The following is an 18,707-nucleotide window of genomic DNA, read 5'->3' as shown; positions in this document are numbered from 1 at the left end:
TTCCCTAGAATGCTCAGCAAAATAAATTCAAGGGAGCCTTAAGTGATTAGGAATAGAAAAATGAGGAGTAAACAAAGAAAACCAACCCTGATACCACTGTTAATCGTGACAAGCCTCCTCATAGAGACAGTGAAAGGGAAACCTAGTGACTGCTGTACTAAGTCTGATGAATTTTATACATCTCGTCTTCTTATTGGAAGAGAGACAAAGCTTTTCTGAGCACTGGATTTAAAAACAGAAGTCTCTTAATGGATCTTGAGCTGGGTAAAGCATGAGGCGACCAGTCATGTTTTTGGAGACACTGTTAGCAAAAGCTCTTTAGCTGTTGCTCATATCCTTTGGAAAGGAGGGAGGGGAGTGAGGGCCAACCACAGCAGGGGGAGTCGGGGAGACAGGACGGATTCCTCTGACCTGAGTGTGACGGGGCCTTTTGAAAGCGGCTCATAAATGTGTGAGGATAAAATGTTTTTGATCTATGCTTCTCCCTACTCAGTGTGCGGCAGTGTGTGTGTGTGTGTGTGTGTGTGTGTGTGTGTGTGTGTGTGTGTGTGTGTGAGAGAGAGAGAGAGAGAGAGAGAGAGAGAGAGAAGTTCTCTCCTCTTCCTCCTCCTTTCCCTTTCCTTCTTCCTCTCTCTCTCTCTCTCTCTCTCTCTCTCTCTCTCTCTCTCTCTCTCTCTCTCTCTCTGTCTCTGTCTCTGTTTGTATTTCAAGTCTCCTGGTTTGTGGCTGTAAATTCCTGCTACTAACTTTGACTCTGCCTGGGAATCTGAATCCTCCAGCAGCTCCCATGTCATTCCACCCATTCTTGACCTTCTGTGACATGTGGAGCTGCCCTGAGCTTTAGTCAAAGCCCTGGAGAGAAGCCACTGGGGCAATGGAATGCAGACAGGCAGCGGCCTCAGTGGACACACCACGCTTTCGGTGAACTGCTCTGGACTGTTCTGTGTCACAGCAGGGTGGTCCTAGGCCACAGTGACACAAGCAACCTATGACAGACAGAGCTGTTGGCTTGGAAGAGCTGGGCCTGACCTGGGGCAAGGAAGGCCCTGCCTCTTCTCCCAACTACTCAGTTGGAGTACCAGTTGCTAAAGTGAAGATGCCCAGCACAGTGCCTGGAATGTGGCAGGTTGCAGCTGTTGTTCATTTTCTTCTTCCCTCTGACTTCTCCTCATCTTTTTCTCTTGTCCTTCCTGCTTCCCTGTCTTTCTGCATCACTTCCTCCATTCTATAGGATCCTACTATATCTATCTCTCTATGTATAGATATAGATAAATCTATAGATATAGATATATAGATAGAAAGATGATAGATAGATAGATAGATAGATAGATAGATAGATAGATAGAAAGATGGTGGATGGATAGATATGCAGACATATAGATAGATAAATAGATAGATAGATAGATAGATAGATAGATAGACAGACAGACAGGTAGACAGATCCTTAGGGGTTGCCAAGCTCTTCCCTGTCCTGGACTTGAAGGCCTTTGCTGACCACTCTTGCTGGGTTGACCTCCATTGGCATCTGCTTCCACAGCATTATAGCCCTGTCCTTTCTAACTCTCATCACAGCACGCCTATGTCTGTGTGGTTGATTAAAGTCAAATTTCCATTCACAGTCCTCCCACAGCATTCCCAAGGGGGTTGACTCCAGGACCTTAGCTGGCTTGGCTCCTCAAGTCCTTTGTATAAAATCGTATATATTGCATATCCTCCATACATTTGAACTATCTCTAGAACACTAATAATTCTGAATATAATGTGAATGCTATATACATAGTTATTCTATTGTATTGTTTATGGAATGATGACAAGAAAGAAAAGTCCGTGCATGCACAGCACAATTGTCATTAAAATTTTTTTTTCCACCCATGGCTGATGGAATCTGTGGATATGGATCCTATAAAATCAGAGGCCTAACTGTATTTTCATGATTATTCTGCAGACAGTATAATGTGCACCTTTATATTCTCACTCTTGCACTAGCATTAAAGGCTCATTAAGGGAAAGTACTTTCCTTCTGGTCAAGACCATGGGATCTTTGGCCCGAGTGAAGACCTGACATCCTATCTAGTTGGATTGGTCAATCACCTGGCTAAGGGAGAGCTCTTTAGGAAGCATTCAGAGATAAGTGGAATAATTATCCCTTTAATGAGATAATGTCCCTTTTCTTCCCAGAAACCTGGTCTCCCTGCTTTTCTGAGGACAGACTCAGATTGGTATAGCTTTCTTCTTCTTCTTCTTCTCCTTCTCCTTCTCCTCCTCCTCCTCCTCCTCCTCCTCCTCCTCCTCCTCCTCCTCCTCCTTCTTCTTCTTCTTCTTCTTCTTCTTCTTCTTCTTCTCCTGCTCCTGCTTCTTCTTCATCTTTTCTGATACTGGCTTGAGCTTGGGCACATTCCTTTTTAACATGTAGAGCTTTCATACTCTTTCTCTGAGCCCTCCTGCCTCACCACGTGGCTGCTTGTTCACCATGTGGCTGACTCCCGCTTCTGAACACAACGGTTTAGCTCAAATGGCTAGCCTTTGCTTGCTCTTCTTCATCTCCTTTTGCCAGGCAGCGGCCTCTATTTCTGGTTCGCCTGCCCAGTTATTTTTCTTTTAATCTCTAATAAAGCTTTGTCTCTTGGTGGAGTGACCCTGAGGAAGCCCTAGACATTTCATCAAGCAGGTGCTGATACACAGGAACTAGATGAGCCCTCCTCACACTGCCCTAGGAGCCATGGTTGGGACATGGGTGGTCAGGGAAGGAAGCAGTCTCCCAGGTCATCATTCAGCACTCATTAGCTATCTGAATTTATTTTCTGGGGCTGCCATGGCAAAATGCCACAGACTTGGGAGGTAGACACAACAGAAATGTATTGCTTCATAGTCCTGAAGCTGGGGTCTGGGATCCAATGTCAGCCAGGATGGCTCCTTCTGAGGAGAACTTTGGTTTATAGGCGACCCCTTCTTTCTATGTCATTACATCTTCCCTGTCCACCTGTTTGTATTCAGTCTTCTTGTAAGGATGCTGGCCACTGGCTCAGGATCCCCATAATGACCTGACTTTAACTGAATCGCCTCGTTAAAGTCTCTACCACCAACTGCAGTCCCATTCTGAGGTCCTGGGGGTCAGGGTTTCAGAAGATGAAATTTAGGAAGACACGCCTCAGGTTGCAGCTGTCCCTCTACAACAGTGGTTCTTACCCTTAATGCTGTGACCCTTTAATACAGTTCCTCATGTTGTGGTGACCCCTAACCGTAAACTTATTTTCTTTGCTATTTCATAACTGCAATTCTGCTACTGTTATGAATGGTAATGTAAATATATCAGATATTTGACCCCTGTGAACAGACCATTGGGCCCCAAAGGGGTCGAAACCCATAGGTTGAAAACCTCTGTGCTAAAGACCAATTCCCATTTAAGTGACCTCAAATGACGCGCCTAAGCGCTCTATGCCTCTACTTCCCATCTGGAAGGAAAAGTTTCAGCTCACTAAGTAGCAGCTCTGACAACCAAAAGAGCTGGTGCCTAGAAGGACTGGGAGCAACGGTTCGTGGTGAAGATTCAGCAACTGTTGGTGATTATTATTACTCAGCCCTAAGGAAATCGTTGTGGGCAAATTGGGTACAGAAATTAGTCTCTGTCTTCAGTTTATCTTTAATAAGATAAACCTGATGAATACAAACACTAAGCCATTTTCCTTAATGATGCTCTCTGGACCACCTGCAGGTCAGACTAGGGTGGAGCACCAGCAACCACACTCCAAGGAGGCTGAGTTTCACAGCCGCCAGCTGCACTGGGTTCCTTGGGTTCCCAGCAGGGTGCTGCCTGAGAAGGTGGAGTCCTCATGAATGTGGCCAGTGTTCTTCATCCTCACAGCCACCACCTGTGGCTCTCAGAGCTGTTGAGGGATAAATGCCCCCTCTCCAAAGAGTGATTGGGGTCTCTCTGTCTTTCTTGCAGACACCCCAGAGTCCCTCTCCGATTACCGCCTCCTGCTCCACAGGACTTTCGGTGAATTCCGGTTGTCCCTGCTCACACCTGAAGCTCAAGGCTGTGAAGAAGAAGAGGAGGTATTGCGAGGTTCCCACTTGCCCCCACTGTCTGCTTTCTCATTTTCTTTGGTCTTTGCTCAGCCACCATCTCCTTAGGTGAGCCTCCTTAGGTGTACCATCACATCACTGGGAGATTAGCTCAGCCCTGAACTCCCCAAGTCTCTAGTATGCCACCTGCTTTCTCTCTTACATTACTTCATGAGGGTGAGGATGCTTGTCGGCTCCAAGATGAGCACCCAGTGCATAAAGCACAAGTGTTTGTTGATTGAATGAAGGATCATACTTCAATGTTGTGAACTCTAATTCCCAGAGCTAATGAGGGTCAGAGACAGTGAGCCTTTTTGTCTAGACCCATCTCTACAGCCAGATGTGAAGGGGATTGCCCAGCACATTGTCAATCTGGCTCTAGTAGTCCCAAAGCTGGTAGCGGTCCCCTAGGATGGACAACGGTCAATCCTGCTGCAGGATTAATATGCTTATGCCATTTGCATTAGACTGTTTCCAATAACAATAAACTCATTTCAAGTCCTTTGGGGGAAGGGTGATTATCACTCCCTGAACTGCAGGAGGAGGTGAAGTGACCAATGGACACAGCTAGTAAGCAGCAGGTTTAGAAGCTGAGTTGAGTGCCCTGCCTCCCAGGCACTTGCTCTTTGGGTCCTCATCTCTTTCTGGTGCTGCAGGTATTTGAAGCTAAGCTTGGGCTTGCTCACCAGATGGCTTTTTAATCTCTCTCCTGTTGCTACATTATTAATCTCTAAATTGTTTAGTGGCGAGATGAACTGGGTGAGGCTTCCTGGAAGAACCGCTGACATTTTACAAGGACCGAGGAGGGCGATGCAGCTTTGGGGTAGAGGAGGGAGGGAGAGAGCAAGGCAGGAGGGCTGGGGAAATAACAGTGGAACTCTGCAATATGGCCCCTGCCGTTCTGGAAACCAGACAGATCCACGCTTGTCTCTTAACAACAAAGCTGGGCACCTAAACTTGTCAAACATTTAGCTGTCAGTGGCTTCCTGACATTGTCTGCTCAGAAAGGGATACAGGACTCCTTGCAATTCCAGTTTCTGAGTGTCTATGATTCGATAACACTGGATTGTTTTTCTCCCTCCCTGTAAAGTGATGGATCCTTCCGGCAGAGTTGCACGTTGCAAAGTCCCACAGCCTGGAAGCTTTCCCTCGCTTATAGAATGAGTCACGCTAAGCCTGCGGAGGGGCAGCTGCCACACGCGCCCTTCGAATAGGCTGTGTGTAGGAGGTCGATGGCGTTTGATGGGGCTCTATGGTGGTTGCATCTCCACAGGATGGAGGGCATGGTGCCCTCAGATGAGCAAAATAGAGGGAGGCAGGAAATCTGAAAAGCTAAGTTATTCTGCCGAGTGTAAAGCATTTTGAACTTGCCCCACCCTTCCCACTTTCCATCTGTCTCATTATTCACCACAGTAATATTTGGGCACTTGGAAAAGAACGATATTTTAAAAATGAAGCTATTCCAAGGAGAAAGAAAAATATCTTCATTTGGCATCCACCAGTCATGCAAATTAGCACAAATAAAAATAAGACTGAAGGCAACTTCGAATATTATTGTACTTTTCCAGGCTTCTGCCAGTCTCTTCTGTCAGCTGAGGCAGCCCTCCATCCCGGGTGACAGTGTTGTGAGCAAGGTTCATGATCTTGCCCAGGTCTGTGCAAAAGCAGAGAAACTCGGAAAGCATGGACACCAAAGTTCCTTAACTCAGGTCTGTTAGAACCTCGCCCTTGAAGTGACATGGTGAGCCCACTTGGTGGGAGTTCATAGAAGTACATTTCTGCAAGTCTATCAAGGATCCTATAACCTCAGTTGTTTCTGGGAGAGCCATCTAAGTACCTATGGGAGGGGGCAGGATTGGAAGTGTCAAATCCTCTGCAGGCTGTGTAGAAACTCCCCTGTCGTGGAGCAGAAGAGGATGGAGTATTCCCAAGACCCCTTGTCCAGGAAGTCTTCAGGGTGGATCCCAAATCATTACTTTCATGCTTCTGATGCGATGAAGCCAGGCATTTTCTCTCGTCTTTTCTTCCCTTCTCTCTCTCTTCCTTTTTTGTCTCTCTTTTGTCTCCCTGTTCCCTTTCTCTGTGAATGGACCGCATGTTTGCTCTGGGCTCCAGGGTCGTGCACACCAGTCTAGAACTGAAGATGCATTCCACGGTTATTTAAAACAATAGTTGATGCCTTTTCCCATTAATTTCCTAGAGTTATGATTGAAATGGCATCACTGGATACAGTCTCAAAATCCTCCCCCCAGCCTATTTGTGGCCAGTTCTGAAAATTCTCAGCCTTCTATATTTATGTAACCCACTATTTCAGTGCGGTGTCAAAGCAACTGGGACAACACCCTCGCTCGGCTGGTGACAGAGGAGACACACCGGCCAGTTTAGAGGGTTTGCATCAATATTTCAAGGACCATAAGGAGGGTGGCTGCAGGGACTGCCTTGATAGAATCTGCAGAGCTTCATGAGATCAACAATCCCTACAAAAACAAAAAGAAACAAAACAAACAAAAAAATAAAACCCCACTTCTTCTAGCAAATTCTTCTCTCCCTCTTTCCATATTTTCTCCTTTTCCTCCCCTCCCTCTGACAGGATTCTGAGCTTGCCCCCTGTTTCTTAGCTTGGAAAAATTTCACCGATGGAACACGCAGGAGCTATACACATGGAGAAGAGTGGAGTTGTCCACTGGACAGACAGTTTTCCATTAACTGAGGCCGTAATGGAGAAGACTGAGCAGATTTCCCAAGCACTGTCTGGACCCTGGACCCTCTTCTCCCAGGCGCTTTGTTTACTGTCAATGCTTTTTTACACCCTTACCTGAGTATGTCATGGTCTCCTTCATCAATGATGCTTTTTCATTCTTCCCGAAGGGCCACATTTTCTCTGTATTTTCCTCCGACCTTAATTCTCAATCCTCCCTGTAGAGCAGACTCGAGACTTCAGCTTTGTAGCGTCAGTATTATGCGCACCCTTTGATCTAGGGATTCTCCTAGATCTATTTCTTTATGCTGGTGTGTGTGTATTCAGGCATAACGGTAACCATCAGCGCCTCAGCGACGAGTGAAACATTTGGTGAATAAATTATAAACGTAATCAAATTGGAATATTATGCAGTCATTTCTAATAATGCAAAAGACTAACAACATGGAAAAACATCTCTGATATATTATTTAGCTGAGAGAAAAAGATGACTATAAAGACTGTTGTTTACTGGGCCTGGTGGCCCAGGCCTGTAAGCCTAGTGACACTGCAATTTCAAGGCCAACCTGGACAACTTAGTGAAGCCCTGTCTTGATATCAAAAGTGACAGGAAGGGTTCGGTGACACTGGCCCAGTGGCAGAGCCCTTGCTAGCTCGAGCCAGACCCTGAGATCAAACCCTAGTGTCACAGAAATAAAGATGTGTTCTTCCATTTTATTGAAAACATACACAAAACAAAACAAGACACTCTTAGCACATTTTTCCAAACATAAATAACTTACTGTCTCAGTAACAGGGTTAGAAGGTACTTTTGCTTATCTATGTGATAATTTTCAATTATCCTGTTTAAATGCATTTTTTCTGGCATGTAGTATATGACTCAGCATTTATTTTGAGCATAAACTTTATGCTTGTTTTCAGATACGATTTCCCACGTCTTAAATATGTTAGGGACTGAACTAAGATGGGCATTCTCAGGTAAGCACAAAGGCCATTCGTAGGGGTCAAAGGTCAACTGGGAAAATGGCTGTGCAAGATGAAAAGAACAGGAACGGGGTTGGAGAAGGAAGGAGAGGGATGAGGGACACAAGTTGACAGGGCCTTGCAGACTTGGACTATCTTTGAGTCACAAAGGCTTTTTCACAAGAAGCATTAGGGGTGTGGTCAGTGTTTCTACAGCAACAAAAATGAGTCAATGATAACAGCACCCAGAGACTACACCGTCTGTACAGGAAAACACTGAAGAGGACGCGGAGTCCTGAAGGGCCACAGCTTTCCTTGTGTCTGCAATGGGTGTTACTTGGGAAACAAACAATCAGTATTAAGGCTCGAATTTCTAGGGCTAGGGAGATGGCTGAGCAGTTAAGAACACTTGCTGCCCTTGTGAAGAACCTCAGTTCGGTTCCCAGCACCCAAGTGACAGCTCACAACCGTTTGGAACTCTAGTTCTAGGACTCTGACACCCTCTTCTGGCCTTCAAGGGCACAAGGCTGGCACATGTATGTGGGTGAAATACTCATACACATAAAATAAATAAATCTTTTTTTAAACAATTAAAGAACGACAACAGGATCAGATTTCCGATGGAGGAAGAGGTCTAAACCAAAGAAATTCCCAGAGGCAATCAGGCAATAAGTCAGTTAACCAGGGCAGCCACTTACCTGTGGAGCTGTAATCCTCTTGCTAGGTTGGTAGTCAGAGTTCTCTGATGGAGACAGACTAGCGGCAAAACTCCGGGAAGGCCATCCCCTAAACTCCAGGGGAGGCAGGTGAGTGGCCCTCAGGTTTTCAGGATTATTCTTCCAGGTCTGGAGGAGTTTATTAAAGAGCTATCAAACATAACCTTACTGTGGAACTCGGATTACAGAGAAAGTTTGAGAAAATTGTAATGGTTTCTTCTGCTATGGAAGATGAAATGGCCTAGCCAAGTCCTGCTAGACAGGTAGGAGAGCTAAATGACCTTTGCAAGAGCAATGGGAAACAGAGTCTGAATACTTAATTTAATAAAGATAGTTTCATCAATTTGGAAAATTGGAAACGTTCCAGAAAAGAAGTTAAAATAACAGCAGTGACCAAAAAAAAAAAAAAAAAAAAAAAAAGTCTTCAATGGAGAAGTAAAATCTCTTGTTCCTCGGTGTCTAACCCCAATCCTAAATTAACCACAGTGCTTACATTTAAGGGAAAATATAGAATGTTTAGCCTTGAGGAGAATTCTTGGCAGGATGAACTGCCAGTGTGATCGTCTATGGCGAGTCTAATGTGTTTGTTTATTTGTGTCTAAACTCCTCAGTGCCTTGCAAGTCAGCCCCGTTGCCCACACTTGCAGTTCAGATTGACAGCCCCGAGTGTTGCTCCATTCACAGCCATCAAAGACATATTCCTTCAAGCTTAGCACAATCCTTTTTGAAGGGCTACAGCAGCCAATGTTATACTTTCGAAAGAATTTTCAGTCGTGGAGGAGGAGGATCAAAGGGGTTGGTTTTCTGTGATTGTTTTTCTTTTTTAGATTAAAAACTCACTTGACGAGAAAATTAAACTTAGGAGGCCGTAATACTTCTTTCTCTTTCTTGATCATTTAGCCAGTCAGTGAATGGCTACTGTACAGGTTATGTGCCAAGCTCAGGGCCGGGACTAAGGATAAAGATGAGAACCCCGTTTCTGCCCTCAGGCACTTCAAAATGTAACCAGAGCACCTGCCTATCAGTGCCTACGGACACGTGCACTGATATTAAGCATGATAAGAAGTCATATGGAGCTGATCTTGGCTGTTTCCCCAAATGCAGATTTTTGCTTGTTCCGCGAGGTCTCTGCTGTCGTCATCTGACTGTAAATGAAATTCCACTGAAGCCGGGCAGACTGCCTTCTCCTCCCCCCCCCCCCCGCCCCCCACCCCGGCTCACTCTCCACTCCTCTCCACTGCATTGTTCTGCTCTGGAGGCCAGCCTGCCTGGCTTCTGGCTTTGGATTGGCTTTAGCCAGCACAAGGTGATAGGAGATGAGGGAGGGAGGGCACAGTGGGCTTGTGGTGTATATGCCCCCTCCCCCTTCCTGTTTCATCACCTGTGGTAGTTTGAATAAGAACGCCTCCCATAGGCTCATATATGTTTGAATACTTGGTCCCCAGCCAGTGGAACTGTTTGGGAAGGATTGGGAGGTGTGGTCTTGTTGGAGGAGGTGTGGCCTTGTTGGAGGAGGTGTGTCATTGGGGGTGGGCTTTGAGGTTTCAAAAGCCCCTGCCAGGCCCAGCCTTTCTCTCTCTCTCTGCCTCCTAGCTACACCTCCAATCAGGGTGTAGCTCTCAGTGCCATGTCTATTTGCTGCCATGCTCCATGCCATGATGGTCATGGACTAACCCTCTAGAACTATAAGCAGACCCCCAATTAAATGCTTTCTTTTACAAGTTGCCTTAATCATGGTGTTTCATTACTAACTAAGACATCATCCTACAAAGACAACAGTGGAAATTGATCTCCATACAATACCCTTTCTGCCCACTAAAGCTTGCCAGGGTACCTGGCCAATCCCTTTGGTTTCCTCAACCCTGCTCACACTTTTGTGGGGTTTTTAGGTGGTTGTTGTTTTGATTTGTTGTTTTTCATTTCGTTTTGTTTTGTTTTGTGTTTGTTTTGTGCTGGAGCTGGAACCCAGGGTCTTCTGCATGCTAGGCAAGCACCCCCAGCCCCACACCTTTGTAAATGACCCCTCTATTACATTCTCCTCTAGTCACTCAGCTTGACTGTCCATCTGCTCATGTCTTCCTTACACAGAGGGGCAAAGGCCTTCTTCGTTAAAGGAAACAGCTCAGGATCTATTTTTGACTATTTCTGAAACCATTATCAATGGAATGCTCAGGAAGCCTTGAAGTAAATCTTTGCCGCCTCTGTTCTGATAGGTGCATGACAGGTCAGCGGGTCACGGGCTTTAAAACCTGCCTATCCGGCTTATTTTACCACCTGGAAAACTATATCCTTGCTACCTCCATCTCATGGCCCAATTCCCAGCCTCCACACAGCCGTGTCCCTACAACTAGGAACAGTGGCTTCACATCTTTCAGTTTGACCTGGTATGAGCTCCTCACAGGCCATGGCAGCAAGCTTGAGGGGTTCTGTCTCAAGGCTCCGTGGTTTCCGACAGGGCTGGACCTTGTGTTCCTTCCCCACCGCAGTGCGGACCTCCTTTCTCTCTGCAGCTGACGTCCTGTAAGCCACCCCCCCCCCCCCCAAGGATCCTGACATACATGGGTAGCTGTCCTTAGCTGGCTGCCGTGGCAGTGATCTGGCTACTGCCGTCAGCTACCAGAGCCAACTGCTGGTGCTCCTGGGAAAGTGCCTAGCTACACTCTCTGCTTAGCCTTTCTTATGGACCACGTGACTTGTGCACAAGGAGACAGGCCACATCTGCTAAGGCCAGCTCACTAAGTAGAGTTGCTGAGTGTACAGAGCTGTCCTCAGGACTGCTCCAGGGTCTCATGAGGCTGGGTCCATATTACATCCAGAAAGTAGGAATGCATGAATGAACTGGACTCCACAACAGAAGGAGGGAGGGTAGAAGCTATTATTAAGCCTTAACTTCAACACACCTACCACATCCATCCTCGTTTAAATACCCTGTTCCTGTTCTCTCCCTCCATGGACACTGGGCTGGTTAGTTGTTTTGTTTTGGTCAACTTGACACAAGCCACGGTTATCTGGGAAGAGGGTCTTCATTGAGAAAATGTCTTCATCAGATTGACCTGTAGGCAAGCCTGTGGGGCATTTTCTTGACTAATGATTGATGTGAGCAGGCAGTGACCCCTCTGGGCAGGTGGCCCTAGGATGCATAAGAAAACAGGCTGAGCATGTCATGGGAAGCAAGTTGGTAAGCAGAATTCCTCCACGGCCCTTGCTTCAGCTCCTGCCTCGACTTCACTTCACAACGGGCTTCAGCTGAAGTCAAGCTTCTCCTCCTGTCTTAGTTTGGGTCTCAGTTTGCTGTGAAGAGACACCATGACCACGGCAACTCTTATAAAGGAAAACATTTCACTGTAGTGGCTTGCTTACAGTTCAGAGGTTCAGTCCCTCATGACAGGGAGCATGGTGGCGTGCAGACAGGCATGGTGCTGGAGAAATAGCCAAGTGTCCTACATCTTGCAGGGCACAGGAAGTCCACTGACTGTCACATTGAGTGAAGCTTGAGGAAAAGACCCCAAATCCCACCACCACAGTGACACACTTCCAACAGAAGGTGTGGCCTAGATTAAAGGTGTGCCCTCAGCTTCAAGGTCTGGATTAAAGGTGTGTGTCGTCCAGCCTCCTCCAACAAGACCGCACCTCCTAATAGTGCCACTCCCTATGAGCTTATGGGAACCAATTACATTCCCAAGTTGCTGTTGGTCAGTGTTTATTCATAGAAATAGAACACCAGCTAGGACAGATATAGAAAGCACTTACGTCTTCACTAATTATATCCAAGGACCTGGTTCTACTACAATTTTAGAGTTAACATTTACTTTCAGAGACTGTAGACCTAAAACCATCAAACTTACTTCCCAACTCTCACAACTTGGATTGTGAGGTACATTCAGTATTTTGATCATCACTGTATAATGAGGATATTTCTATCTTCTCATGAACTATGCAAACTGACCCTGATGTACCGAGACAGATTTAACGAATTCTTTTGAGTAAAATTGCTGATTCCACAGCATTAGTGACAATTTTGCTGTCCAATTAGCGGATTCTAAAGTTTCATTTAATAAACCATTTGGGAAAGTTTTGTGTACTATATAGGTAACATAATATGGATCTTAAATGTTCCCCACAGGCCTGTGGCATGGAAGCTCCCTCTCTGGCCCATGGCACTATTGGAAAGTGCTGGAACCTTTAGGAGGTCAGCCCTATGGGAGAAAGTTAGGTCACTGTGTGTGTGTTGGGGCGGGGGTGGATATTCCCTTAAAAGAAGTAGAGGCCTGCCGCTCCTGTGTCTCTTCTGCTTCCTGGTAGCCATGACATAAGCAGCTTTGTTACACCCTAAGATCCTTCCATGATGTATTCTTGTCTTGCCATGGACCCCAAAGCAGTGGGGGCCAGCTACACGTGTACTAACGCCCCTGAAAACATGACTCAAAACAGGCCGTTCATGCTTATTTACCTCACGGTTTGTTATAGTAACGGAAAGCCAGCCGACTGGTGGGCACGCCTTGGCCTCCCTGAGTCCTGTGCTTTATTTTGAAAGTTGAAGACAGAAGGTGAGTGTTGAAGGGCGGGGGAGATGGCTCACTTGGTAAAGCCCATGCAAGCGTGAGGACCTGAGTTTGATCCCCAGCGCCCATGGAAAAGACGAAAGCCAAGTCTGGACGTGGGCACCTGTCATCCTGGCACTAGAGAAGCGGAGACCAAAGGGTTCCTAGTGCTCTCTGTCCAGCCAGTCTGCATCACTGAGAGCCAGGTTAAATGAGAGACCCCACAATAAACAAGAAAAGAGGGGGGATTTGAGGAAGGCACCCAGCATTGACCTACACCCTCCACATGCGCCTGCATTCTGCACACACACACACACACCACACACACACACACACACACACACACACACACACACACACACACACCACACACACACACACACACCAGGTTTCCTGTCAATCAGTTCACAAGTTGAGTAGGGCAGCAATGCTAGATGTTAGTCTGAAGAGTTCACAGGCTATTAAAAACATTAACGTGGTTCTACAGCTTCCCCCCGAGATAGCAATAATTGCTTTATGAGTGGGAAACTGTCCTCAGAGTGAACATGTCAGAAATATCCAATTGGAAGCAAGAAGAGACAGAAAAGGAACCACGACTCCTGATTCGGATTCCATTACTTTAATCGCTAAGCAGCACTCAGGTTACGCTAAAGAGACAGAATGGCGCGTTTGACAGATGCCTTCACATCTAGATCAGATAGGAGCCCTCACAGTCCCGGGCTGAGTATGTCTTCCTTTCTGCTGAGGATGCCACTCAAAATCTCGGCTCTTCTTTCCTCCCCTTTCGCTGCTCCGGCGGTTCAGAGTCAGCTCCAGCCTGTGGACACTCAACGCTCTCCTCAGGTGAACCTGGCTCTGCAGAAAACACCTGTGTGAGAACAGCGTGGTAACCATTGAAGTTGCGTTCCAAAGGCGCCATAGGCCTCTCGTTGTTTAAAGGAACACTGGGGTAAACGCTTTTGAGCAGCAGAGCACCCCTTTTGTAAAGTAAACAATATGAGCCCAGATAAAGCCTCCAATTTGCCTAATTTTAGATTTTTGCATATTGGGTTTCATTAAAAGCAGAACATATCTGTAAATGAAAATATTTTAAGCCTCAGCCCTTTGCCCATCATAATGGTTTTTAAAATCTCATTACAATAAACCATTAGTGTGAATAATTAAATACCCCCAAAATTGCTTTCCACAATGTATTTAAATATCTGATTTAAAAAGAAAAAAAAATGAATGCCTTGTTTTCAAGCTTCTATTTCAATCTTGTTCTAAAATTGCAAATAGCGTATGCACCATGCAAAGGGAGGTAGTGATTGACAAGAGAGGTCACTACTGACTCTTAGGACACTAGAAACTGATGCAAAGGGATGGAGCAGGGCTGGAAGGCTCCAACCTCAAGGGCACATACCCAAGAGTTCAGTGTGTCACTTTTACAACTGTATCATTCCATCCAGGAATGGAAGCCTGGAGATGTCACCTGGGTTCCAAACAGAGGTCAGAATCCAAACTCTCCTCTAAGTACATGAATTGTTTTTACCCCCTCTGCTCATTATTAGCTGGGTCAAATCCTAAACTGTCTCTGTTTGAACACTTTTGACCAACAAAGGCCGAATTTTATTTGGTTTGAGGAATGTCTCTCAAGCACATGGAAATCAAAACAGGAAGAGGGTTAGTGGTATTTGAAGGTGACTTGAGTGTGGTTCGTAGGACCAGGGAGAACTGTGTCTCCCCTGGCCTTCACCTCCCCTCGCGCTTCCTTCTTATTTCTAAATATATCTGCACAACTTCCTTTGCATCCAGGCATCTTTATGGGTTCCATCTGTTCATTATGTCCTGTGGGAAGTGCTAGAGACACCAACTTAGTTCCTGCCCAGGAGAAGTCTGTAGCCTTGTGTGTGTGTGTGTGTGTGTGTGTGTGTGTGTGTGTGTGTGTGTGTGCACTCTACTGCTGAACTGTTCCCAGCTCCCGCAGGCTGGTTCTAAGGGACAAGTCAAGAATGTATATAAATGACTGAGCAGAAATTCTCTTCCAGAATAGGCCCAGCTGCCTTGGTGCAAGCAGGCCCAGTTAGCTAGTTCCAGCACACCCTGTCACAGAGAAGAGGAGAGGACAGATGGCCATGCTGCCTGTCCCCAGTACACTGTGTCATCTTCAGGATGTCCTGTAGCCAAAGTCTCTTCACTCCAGCGGCTAGAGAAAGCCACAAACCAAAAGGCCAAATGCAACATGGCTGGCAGTTCACAACTCATTATCACTCAGAAGACCTGGATCGCACAGCTCCAGTGAAGTCACATCCCATGCCCACTCACTTCTCATTTAGAGTCTGACTTCTGCTCCACATACTATATAATTTTGGCTAAATCTAGTGCTATACTTTGGTTTGAGACTGTCCTTCAAAAGCCATGCCTTAAGGACTTGGTCACTTGCTTTTGGGAACTGGTGGGACTTTTGGGAGATGGGTCTAGAGAAAGGAAGTTAGGCTATTGTGGGTATGACCTTGAAGTGGACATTGGGGTATCTCTCTCCCTCCCTCCCTTCCTCCCTCCCTCCCTCCCTCATCTACCTCTCTTCTGCCTGACCACTGAAGTAAACAGTTTCTTTAATATGTACTCCTGGTGTGATGTTCTGCTTCACCACAGCCGCAGAAGAAATAGGGCCAAGCAGCCATGGACAAAGTCCCCTGAAACGGTGACCCCAAACCCTTCCTCGTTATAAATTGGTTATCTCAGCTATTTTATTACAGTAGCAGAGAAGACATTGATGAAATTTCACTTTCCTAATCTATATACTCATATGCTCATTATGGTAAGTTTACTAAAGAGAGCTGGTCTGTTATGGACCTTCAAAAACAAATCAGCAATTTTTTTTTCTTGTAGACGATTACCTCACAGAATAGTAGTTGACATGTCCTGTTCAGTGCACATGGTTGCACACATTCCTTGTGGCCTTGAGACATTTCCCTTCAGAAGACAATCTTTCCAAATGTTTTAGGTCAGGCATTTAATTTGTTCAGCTGTAGTGTTTAGCTCAAAGCAGAAAGAAACCATGAATATTCCAGAAAAGTTTATTTGGGTTCAGTGAAGTCTTATCTTTCACTCATGGCTGGTCCTTAGTACTAATAAAAAAAACTCTCAGTTATACTGGAAACTAGGGTGGGATGTCATGCAATTGGTAATCATTAATGACAACTAATGGTTGGTACTTATTAATGACATTTGTGAGAGTAGGATAAAAATAATAATTATAATAATGTGAAGTGTCGTGAGCAAACAGTAATTGCAATGATGATTGCCGTTATAATAATGAGTGAGAATATGATTGGAGTTATTAAACCAGGAAGGATGGAGGAAGCCTGAACATGTATATTGTGTACATGATGGTAGAGGATTGCCAGAGGAAAACAAGAGTCCCTCTTAGTTGAGGTCTTCCTATGTGCCTGGCACTATGCCAAAAATGGAATATACATCACCCCATTGGATCCACAGCAAGTCTGAGAGTAGATGCCTTTGGTAGCGTTAGCCCTGTTATACTAGTGAAGAAACAGAGGCTTGACCAGAGTAAGGAACAGCTGGTAAGTAGTACGAAGGGAATCTAAACTATTAGGTGGGCTGGCTAACACCAAGGCCCGTGCACTTAACTAGCATTCTATGTGAGCTGAAAGCCACTGGGCATACTCTGTTATCCAAAACAACAGTGGGCACCTGCACAGTAAAGTATCTTGAAGGTAAGGGTCTGCCTGGCGGGTCTTTCCAGACACAAGGGTCCCAGCTGCATCAAAAACTTCCCTGAGGCCAGTGTGAGGAGGACTCCTAGGGACAGGCCTGGAGAACTCCCGTTGCAGACACACTGAGAAGAGGAATAGACAGGGCTGTGTGCCTCTGAGAAGGGCAGTGGACTGTACTTCTCTTTGGGTTGGACATGAAGTGTAGTGATCTTGGGTTTCATATGGTTAGAGCTGTGATCTAAGCCTGTAGACAAATGGCAAAACTCACTGTTCATCACTGGCCACATCTTGATGCTCAGAAAGGCCATGCATTTGCACATGTCCATGTGGCCTTAAGACTGTTAGGGATGGCTTCCATGCATTGTGAAAGTATCTATTTAAAAATCAAAGTTTCAGTCCTTTGCTGATTTGCTTTCAAGTCACTCCTCTGGTTCCTGTCTCAGAAAGACAGCTGCTGCTTTTTGTTCCGTATTTGACAATGGAATGATAGAATTGTTGGTATTTTATCTAACCTGGACTTATCTGGATATCAAGAGTCATTGATTTTGCAGTAAATTATAAGAAAACCATATATCTTTAATCCTAAGCCTGGTAGTAAGTATTATTTAATGCTTGATGATTCTGCAGGCACTTCAGGATTTCATGGTACCTTGGTGCCATCATTAAGATCATCACTTGTCACTGAGAAGGAAGAATATGGCCACTTGAGCATCAGACTTAAGCCTTTGGATAAGTAGGAGAACTCACTACTGACTTGGAAAAAATGATAAATAGTAACTGATAAGAGCACAGGGTGGCTGGAAGTTCACTTTAATGCAGATGCAAAGCATACAGACCTTTTGCCTGAGAGCCCAGGGATGCACCTGTTCCCTCAGTGAGTGATCAACTATGCTTCACAGCGGATAGACCTTCAAGTTCAGCCCTCTGAATCATTTCTCAGCATTTTCTGCTCTGATGGAAGGTGGAATTCTCTTTCAGAAGAGTTTATTTCTAAACCAAAACAAGGAACCGATCAAAATAATGTTCAGGGCCCAGAGAAATAACTAAATTGGTAAAATGTGTGCCTTCCAAGCATGTGGACCTGAATTTAACCCCCAGAACCCGTGTTAAAATCAAACAAGCAAACTGCGCGTGGAAGTGTGTGCTCGTAATCTCAGTAGCAGAGAGGCAGAGACAGGCAGATGCTGGGAGTTTGCTGGCCCAGCCTATTTAGTGAGTTTCAGGCCAATAAGAAACCAGATCTCACACACAGGTGATGACTCCCAAGGTCCGTCACACACTTGTGTGCACACACTTGTGTGCACTGTATACAAGCACCCCCCCCGAATAGAACACACACACACACACATACACACACACACACACACACACACACACACACACGGGCACACACACGGGCACACACACGGGCACACACACACACACAAGATGTTTAGCTGGTGATCCAGAAGAAAGGGAGGTCTCTTTGGGGCTCCTCATGTATTTCTGTGCGGAGTGAGCGTAGCAAAGATAGTTGTCTTCCAAGAAGTGATACCAGGATGAACTCATCAATTTGAATTTTAGGCCAGTGTGCCCTAGCAACAAATAGCTTGCATAAAAAAAAAACTAAACAGTACTGAAGACACCAAATGGCCAATCCTTTGAAATGCATGATGTTCCTCCTTCTTTGCCTCCTGGGCCAAACAAATCCTTCCAAGGTCTTGTTTTCATCATACTCACACAGGTGTTTAGACAAAAGAGGACCCACTGGAATCATGACCAGAGGCAAGACCACCGGGGGCCCCCCTGCCGTGGACTTCCTCTAGTGGGCGGAGGAGGTGCTCATAGGAATACGTCTTTATAGAAATGCAATGGTTTCAGTGCGATATCTTATCCGTTCATTCTGTGTTGAAGTCCTCTGAAGTAGACAGGGCAGGAATGGGGTGGTAAGAATAACGGAAACAAGGAGTCTTCTAACGTCAGGAAAGCTCAGTCACCAGTGTTCCAACCTGGTACGCTGGTATGC

At 45.7% G+C, this 18,707-nt stretch overlaps 1 long non-coding RNA gene across 2 annotated transcripts; it reads left to right on the top strand.

The window, feature by feature from the left end:
- The first annotated feature begins 245 nt into the window (after nucleotides 1-245).
- On the top strand, nucleotides 246-7,149 carry LOC128105722 (uncharacterized). Of its 2 annotated transcripts, none has more exons than XR_008216462.1 (3): nucleotides 246-451; nucleotides 3,947-4,134; nucleotides 5,634-7,149. It is a non-coding gene; the product is annotated as an uncharacterized LOC128105722 (long non-coding RNA). The 2 variants fall into 2 exon arrangements; XR_008216463.1 differs by having other exon boundaries at nucleotides 3,947-4,056; nucleotides 5,634-7,148.
- Nucleotides 7,150-18,707: the final 11,558 nt, after the last annotated feature.

The sequence above is a fragment of the Peromyscus californicus genome, unplaced genomic scaffold (genome assembly GCF_007827085.1).
Source record: "Peromyscus californicus insignis strain IS unplaced genomic scaffold, ASM782708v3 Scaffold_9__1_contigs__length_137607984, whole genome shotgun sequence".
In the NCBI taxonomy this organism is placed as follows: Eukaryota; Metazoa; Chordata; class Mammalia; order Rodentia; family Cricetidae; genus Peromyscus; species Peromyscus californicus.
This window is presented reverse-complemented; position numbering and strand designations above follow the sequence as displayed.